Source organism: Fukomys damarensis, unplaced genomic scaffold (genome assembly GCF_012274545.1).
Source record: "Fukomys damarensis isolate Sample0158 unplaced genomic scaffold, DMR_v1.0_HiC HiC_scaffold_23, whole genome shotgun sequence".
Taxonomy (NCBI): domain Eukaryota; kingdom Metazoa; phylum Chordata; class Mammalia; order Rodentia; family Bathyergidae; genus Fukomys; species Fukomys damarensis.
In genome coordinates this window covers 11,328,702-11,335,072 of record NW_022900935.1, presented here as the reverse complement: position 1 = coordinate 11,335,072, position 6,371 = coordinate 11,328,702, and the positions used below count along the sequence as shown (strand labels likewise).

Here is a 6,371-nt window from a genome sequence, read left to right as displayed (position 1 = left end):
GCCCGCTGCGGGCCTCGATACTGCGCCTGCGTAGTCAAAGCCGAGGTACTGGGAGCTTTAAACACGTCGGGCTCCCCGGAGTACCTCGCCTTGTGTGTCCTAGATTCTGGGTGCCCTGCCTCGGGCCCTCAAGGATGAGGCTTTTGGAATAGGCTGTGGGGCCGGCCAGGAAGAGGAGGGGAGAACTTGGAGACAGGACTTTTCTTGAACACTTAATGCTGGGCCATTCTCAAGTCTCATCATGTTGTCATAACCCAAGAAGAACAGATGTTATCTCCACTATACAGATGAGAAGACTGATTTCCAAGAGGTGAAACAGCTTGCCCTAGACAGCTAGGAAAACGGGAATGCAGGAAAGAGCCTGGAGCTACACTTCCGGGGCTCTTCTCTCCTTCCTCCTCTTCCCCATTCCAGGGCCTGACAGGAGCTTGCCTGTACCCTGCATTCCCCAAGCCCTAACTGCCACCAGCCCCAGGGGAGAGTGCCTGGGGGATGAGGTGGTGAAGGCTGCCAGGACCCCATGGTAGGGAGGAAGAGGCTCAAGCAGATTTCAGGACATGTGTGTTCTAGCTCCGGCCTTGCTACAACCTGCTGATTGGTACAAGTCTCTGCCCTCTCTCTGGATCTGTTTCCCCATCTGTAAAATATAAGACCTGACCCTGGTGTGTCCTGGCGGGGTTCAGCCGCCCCCTCATCCAGACATGTTGGGAAATGGCAATGCCTCCTGAGCTGTGGCCAAGTCAACGCCTGCTACTTCACATACTGCTAGGGCATGGCCACCTCACAGCTCAGCCCCAGACCTCTCTGCATCTTCCCAGAAGAGCTTCTGGCAGCTGTTCTTCATCTTGCATCCCTAGGGCCCCGGGCTTCTGGAAGAAAGGCACTGGGCTTTCCTTCCCCCTCTCTCTCCACACCTGGCCCTGGGTCAGGTTTTAGTCTGGAGAGCCGGTGGGAACTCTGGAGATATGCGTTCCAGGCACAGAGTAGCAGCTTTGTTTTTAATAATTAACAGCGGCAAATATTGATTTACAGAACCACTTCCGGGCCTGCACACTTCCGGGCACTCATCGAAATGCAGCGAGAGGAACATCATTCCCACACTAGCCCCAGAGGAGGCGAGACCTTCAGGATGCAGGATGTGGCCATGTGCTTCTACAGCTACTGTGATTCTCTGTGCAGGGGTTGCCTGGGTAGGTGCATTTTTGTGGGTTCTGTTTTGTTTTTTGAGACTGGGTCTCGCTATGTAGTTCAGCGTGGACTGGTACTCATTATGTAGCCCAGGCTGGCCTCAAACTCATAGCGATCCTCCTGCCTCAGCCACTCGAGTGCTGAGGTTACAGGTATGCGCCACCACACCCAGCTTACATTTTTATCTTTTACATGTATATATCTTGCACATGTGCATACACAAACATGTGTTTTGTGTCTGTGACTATGTCCCGTACTAGAAGTGGGTAGGTGGGGCATATACATGTGTACAGATTTCTGAATTCCTGAGTGGGGAAGCTTGTAGAGGGGAGGGGCGGTGGATAGCTCACTGTTCCAAGGTGACTACCCAAAGAGAAGGGTGTGCCCCTCTGGGTGTTCTATCCAGCCCTGGGAATGCCATGGTGCTTATAACAGGTCAGCTTTCTACCTTCTGCCTTCCAAAGTATTTTTACAGGCATTGCCCATTTGCAAGCTAACAAGGTGTATAGGAGAGGAACTCTAAGCTTTGTGCTACAGATGAGGAAACAGGACAGGAAAGGCCAGTGATCTGCCTCCTGGCACAGGAAGGTCATTTGTCCCTCAGACTGGTTCCATCAAGATTATAAATGTGCAGATTCGGAGGTCCCAGGAGAGAGATGGAAAATGTATCCCAGCCTGGGTTCCCTCAGCCCACTGCTAACTCGCTAGGGACCCCAGATGAATCGTTCCATCTCTCTGGACATGTGTGTTCTAGCTGTGGCCTTGCTACAACCTGCTGATTGGTACAAGTGAGTCTCTGCCCTCTCTCTGGATCTCAGTTTCCCCATCTGTAAAATATAAGGTCTGGTTTGCTTCCCTGTCGAAGGAGAATGATCCTCCGCCTGGGTCGTGATTCTGGAGAAGGGTGGGCTGTCGGTGGGGAGGGAAGGGACACACGACTGGAGCCCGTTGGGCTGTGATGGCCAAATGGAGGCTGCTAGACTGGGGAGAAGCCAGGAAGCCTGGAGGGGGAGGCAACTCAACATTAATCCAGGAAGATCACCCCCAGGCTGCCTGAGCAGTCAGGACCCAGGGCAAGGACTGCAAAGCCTCTTCCCAGACAGGAATACTGAGGCCTGGGGAGGGGAACACTATCTCTGAATGCTCATGCAGAGAAGACTGGGTACCTCATTCATGACCTCAGCTTTTCTGGTGAGCTGCTGCCATCAAGTCACCCTTCCTTCCAGGCCCCAAGACCCACACGGCCCAGGCTCGCAGTGTTGCTGAAGCAGAAAAAGTCAAAAAGGGTCTCAAGAGCTTCATTCTGTTGCTACCTGGTCCTCTCTCCTGGTCCAGAAAAGGTCCCTGGCCCTTGCTCCAGGCTAGAGCCGTACAGGAGGAGCCGAGAAGATCCTGTTTTTATTGTTTCCTGGCTGCGTGACCTGGGATAGACCCCTTTACATCCCTGAGCATGTGCATCCTCATCTGGAGAATGCCTACCACACAAGGGTCGATGAAAGGACCAAGAGGCATGATGTTTATTGATGTGTTTTAAAAACTGCAGAACACACCCCAGAGATGAGTGCTTATTATCTCTGTGCTACAGAGGCACCAGCCAGGCACTCTGGTATTCATTTATTTTGTGGTTGTTTGAGATAGGGTCTTGCTATGCAGTTCAGGCTGGCCTTGAACTCATGTGTGGCCCAGGCTAGCTTTGAACTCATGGCAATCCTCCTGCCTCAGCCTCCTGAGTGTTGGGATTATAGGTGTGTGCTGCCAAGCCTGGCTTTAAGCTGGGCACTCTGACCATATCCAACTTATAGGACTTTGGGTGAGTAACTGAACCTCTCCAAGCCTTGTCTCATCTGAAAAATGGGACTAATAATAGTGCCTATTTCAGCATTCAGAGCTCCAGTATGAGATTTGTTACCTCTCACAAAACACTGAGTCCTTAGCTGGCAGGCAGTAAAGCCGAGGCAATCCGAGTGGCTACTACTGGCAGGTGACATTCTGTGTAAGTTGGTTTAGCGATTTGCCAGGCTGGGGATCCTTGAGGGCAGTCAAAGGTCCAGCACAAAAGCCTGGACTTCGAGGCCAATGATGGGAACAACCTCAGGGCCGGACAGTGTGTCTGGCTGGCACTTTTGCATTCAGTCTTCACAATGGCCTTGAAGCAGCTCCTGCCATCACACCTGATACACAGAAGAGGACACTGATGGTGACACTGAAGAAGACGATGATGGAGGGTAGCCTGACCAGTCCACGAGAAGCTGTTTTCCTAGCAAAGCCCTACCCCTTTCCTGGGCCCCACCTCTGACACTGCACAGACCACCCTGGGCCCAGGGGTACAGCCTGACCCCCGGCAGGACCTCCCAGCACATCCCAGCCTGAGAGAGGGGCTGGTATGGAGGCCACTTACCTTAGGGCAGGGCGAAGCAGTGTGGGAGGGAACGGAGCCCACTCGTGACAGGTCTAGTGCCTGAGAGATGCGCCGGTTCTGCCCATCACTCCTCCTGGAAGAGAAAGAGTCTGAGGTCAGAGTGAGCCCCAAGCCGGGAGATTTGGAATCTTAGGTGAAACATCATCACTAAGGCGAAGGGGGACAGATGTCATGGGGGAGGAGGAGGAAGCGGAAAGGCTTCCTGAGCCTGCCAAGCTGACCCTCCTTCCAGAGATCAGAGGTGTGGACAGGGTCTCTCCCCACACTTTCTGTGAACCTTCAGCCATGAGGTTGTCCACAGAGGGCTCAGACTTTTGGACATACGGGGTGCCCACGACTATGACTCCTCTGTGTGCCTTTAGGGAGACAGCCTTACAGCCAAGAGGCTACCGAGCTACTGCTATTACTGATGACAGTAACTGCCACTCACTGGGCCCATGATGTGCCAGGCCTGCGTAGAACCTTCTCTCCAGCCTGAGGACACAGCCTCACCACCCTGGAATTCCCACGGAAGACCTGGATGGACACAGAGGTCACACAGCTGGCCCATGGCAGAGCTGGCACCTGCACGGAACCTAACTGGCTCCAGCCTGGCTCTGCCCAAACTCACAGCTCTCAAGACGGACAGCAGGTCTGCTGAGGACAAAGCCAGCACCTGGCACCCTGGAAAGCCTGCTGAGGCCACCCCCAGGGCCAAGAGAGGAAGTGCCCTTTAGTTCCCAGGATCCAGGCAGCCCAGGGCTGGGCGAGCAAGCCTGGCTTCCGCCGCTGCCAAGGGCCACCCTGACGTGGCTGCACCCCTGCCCGGCACCCATCAAGCAAGGCTGGTCCCGCGAGGGTGAGTCACGCTCCAGATGATCCCCAGTGGCCTGTGGCAGGCTTGAGTCAGGCAGTGTGGGACACCACACCCCACAGCAACCTCCCCAGGAAAGAGATGCCAAAGGAGTTCTCATCCCCTCACTGACTTACCCAGCCATAGGAACCATCCACAGCCCTGCCTGGCACTGAGGGCTCCTCCACCTCCTGAAGGGCTGGACTCCTAAATGAAGGGTCTACACTGAACAGAGCTTGACCCAAAAGGATGGATCTGGTGACAGTGGCATTCCAAGCGCATGGCATCAGTACAGGTGGATAAGATACCCTCAGGCAATGGCTGGCAGTATGAGTTTCAGCCTCAGTTTCCAAAATATTTCTCAGAGACGGGGCAGCTTGTAGGCATTCACTCCAATGAATACTTTCATGCTTACTCATTGACAGTAAACTCTGGCTTCCCAGTTAGTATCCCATTAAATCACTGAATGAACGAGTGAAGGTTGGTAGTAGGGAGTCACTGAAAGTTCATGAGTGTAAAGAAGTGCCCTGAACAGTTTCTTGGAAACTGCAAGACTCACTGACATGGGGAGAAACCAGAGATGGGGGCTGAGGTCCCCTGAGAGAGGCCCACAGAAATACCCCAAGTAAATTCTATTGGGGGTGCCATGGGGACGCTCTTGAGACCTGTGTGCCCGGAACTAGGTCAAACATATTACACCCTCTCTGCCGCGCCAGGAAGCTGGTGTTATTCGTCTCCATTTTCGCAGATGGAGAAACTGAGGCTCAGCAAGGTGAAGCTGCCCCAGCTAGTAGGGGACAGAGCCTGAATTTGAAGCACAGGCCCTGAGGGAACACGGGTGGTGCTGTGGGTGGGAGCAGAGGCTGCCCAGGGCTAGAATTCCCAAGGGTGAAGCCTGGGTGACGCTGGGTCCCCTCGGTGGGGGGACCACAGTGCTGACATGTCCCCACCACCCTGATCAGGCTGGGTGAGCAGTGGCCTCTCTCCCCAGGTCCCCTTTACCAGGACCAGTCACTCTGGCACAGGCCCAGAGAGACCTCTCAAGGTTCAGGGGCCCCAGTGGCCATGCGGGACCCTGTCTCCAGCCTCCTAGCTTAGTTCCTGTTGGCCAGAGTCCTGTCCCCCCAGGCAGCACCTAGCTCCTGCCAGGCAACACCACCTAAAAAGTCATTGCTGACACCTGAAGGGCTGGGGAAGGGCAGAGCTCCAGAATAGAGACAGAGGAGGAAACCCCACATCCAGCTCTTGAGGGCTACAAGAAGGACAGTGACACCAGAGCCACCCCCCCACAAGTGCACTTGAACCTCACAGCCCCCCAGTGAGGTGGTGCTCAGAATCCATCTGCTTTACACATTAGGAAACTGAGGCTCAGAAAGGGGCGTTCATTCACCCAAGGTCACACAGTTAATGGGACGGAGCAGGCCTCAAGGACAGTCCTGTGGACCAGCCACGTGGAACCTTCCCAGCCCAAGTCAGCGGGGGGAGCAGGGTAGTACTAGTCACAGGGTGCTGTCAGCAGGTGCTGCTCACTCCTGTGCTCCCTAGGTGCAGGCCCTCTCTAACCACTTTACTGGTATTCACTCACCAAGTCCTCAGTTTTCAAAGGACAGAATTGAGACACTGTGAGGTTAAGTAATTTGCCCATGGTCACGCAGTAAGTCCAGGGATTTGAACTCCTACCATGTGGGTGTAGATGCCATGCCCTTAGTGCTGCAGCAGGTGCTGCTCACTCCTGTGCTCCCTAGGTGCAGGCCCTCTCTAACCACTTTACTGGTATTCACTCACCAAGTCCTCAGTTTTCAAAGGACAGAATTGAGACACTGTGAGGTTAAGTAATTTGCCCATGGTCACGCAGTAAGTCCAGGGATTTGAACTCCTACCATGTGGGTGTAGATGCCATGCCCTTAGTGCTGCACTACAGGCTCTTAGTAA

General features: G+C 54.2%; 1 protein-coding gene and 1 long non-coding RNA gene across 9 annotated transcripts in view; one reads left to right on the top strand and one right to left on the bottom strand.

Moving 5' to 3' along the window:
* Rap1gap (RAP1 GTPase activating protein) overlaps positions 1-6,371 on the bottom strand; it is a 45,292-nt gene that overhangs the window by 24,137 nt on the left and 14,784 nt on the right. For all 8 annotated transcript variants that reach the window (XR_780602.1, XR_780603.1, XR_002025410.1 and 5 more), the window contains exon 2: positions 3,587-3,680. The gene's annotated coding sequence lies outside the window, so the exon portion shown is untranslated. The remainder of the gene's footprint in view (positions 1-3,586; positions 3,681-6,371) is intronic.
* LOC117287299 overlaps positions 226-6,371 on the top strand; it is a 12,275-nt gene continuing 6,129 nt past the window's right edge. The window contains exons 1-2 of the long non-coding RNA XR_004518533.1: positions 226-310; positions 1,033-1,190. This is a non-coding gene — a long non-coding RNA (uncharacterized LOC117287299). The remainder of the gene's footprint in view (positions 311-1,032; positions 1,191-6,371) is intronic.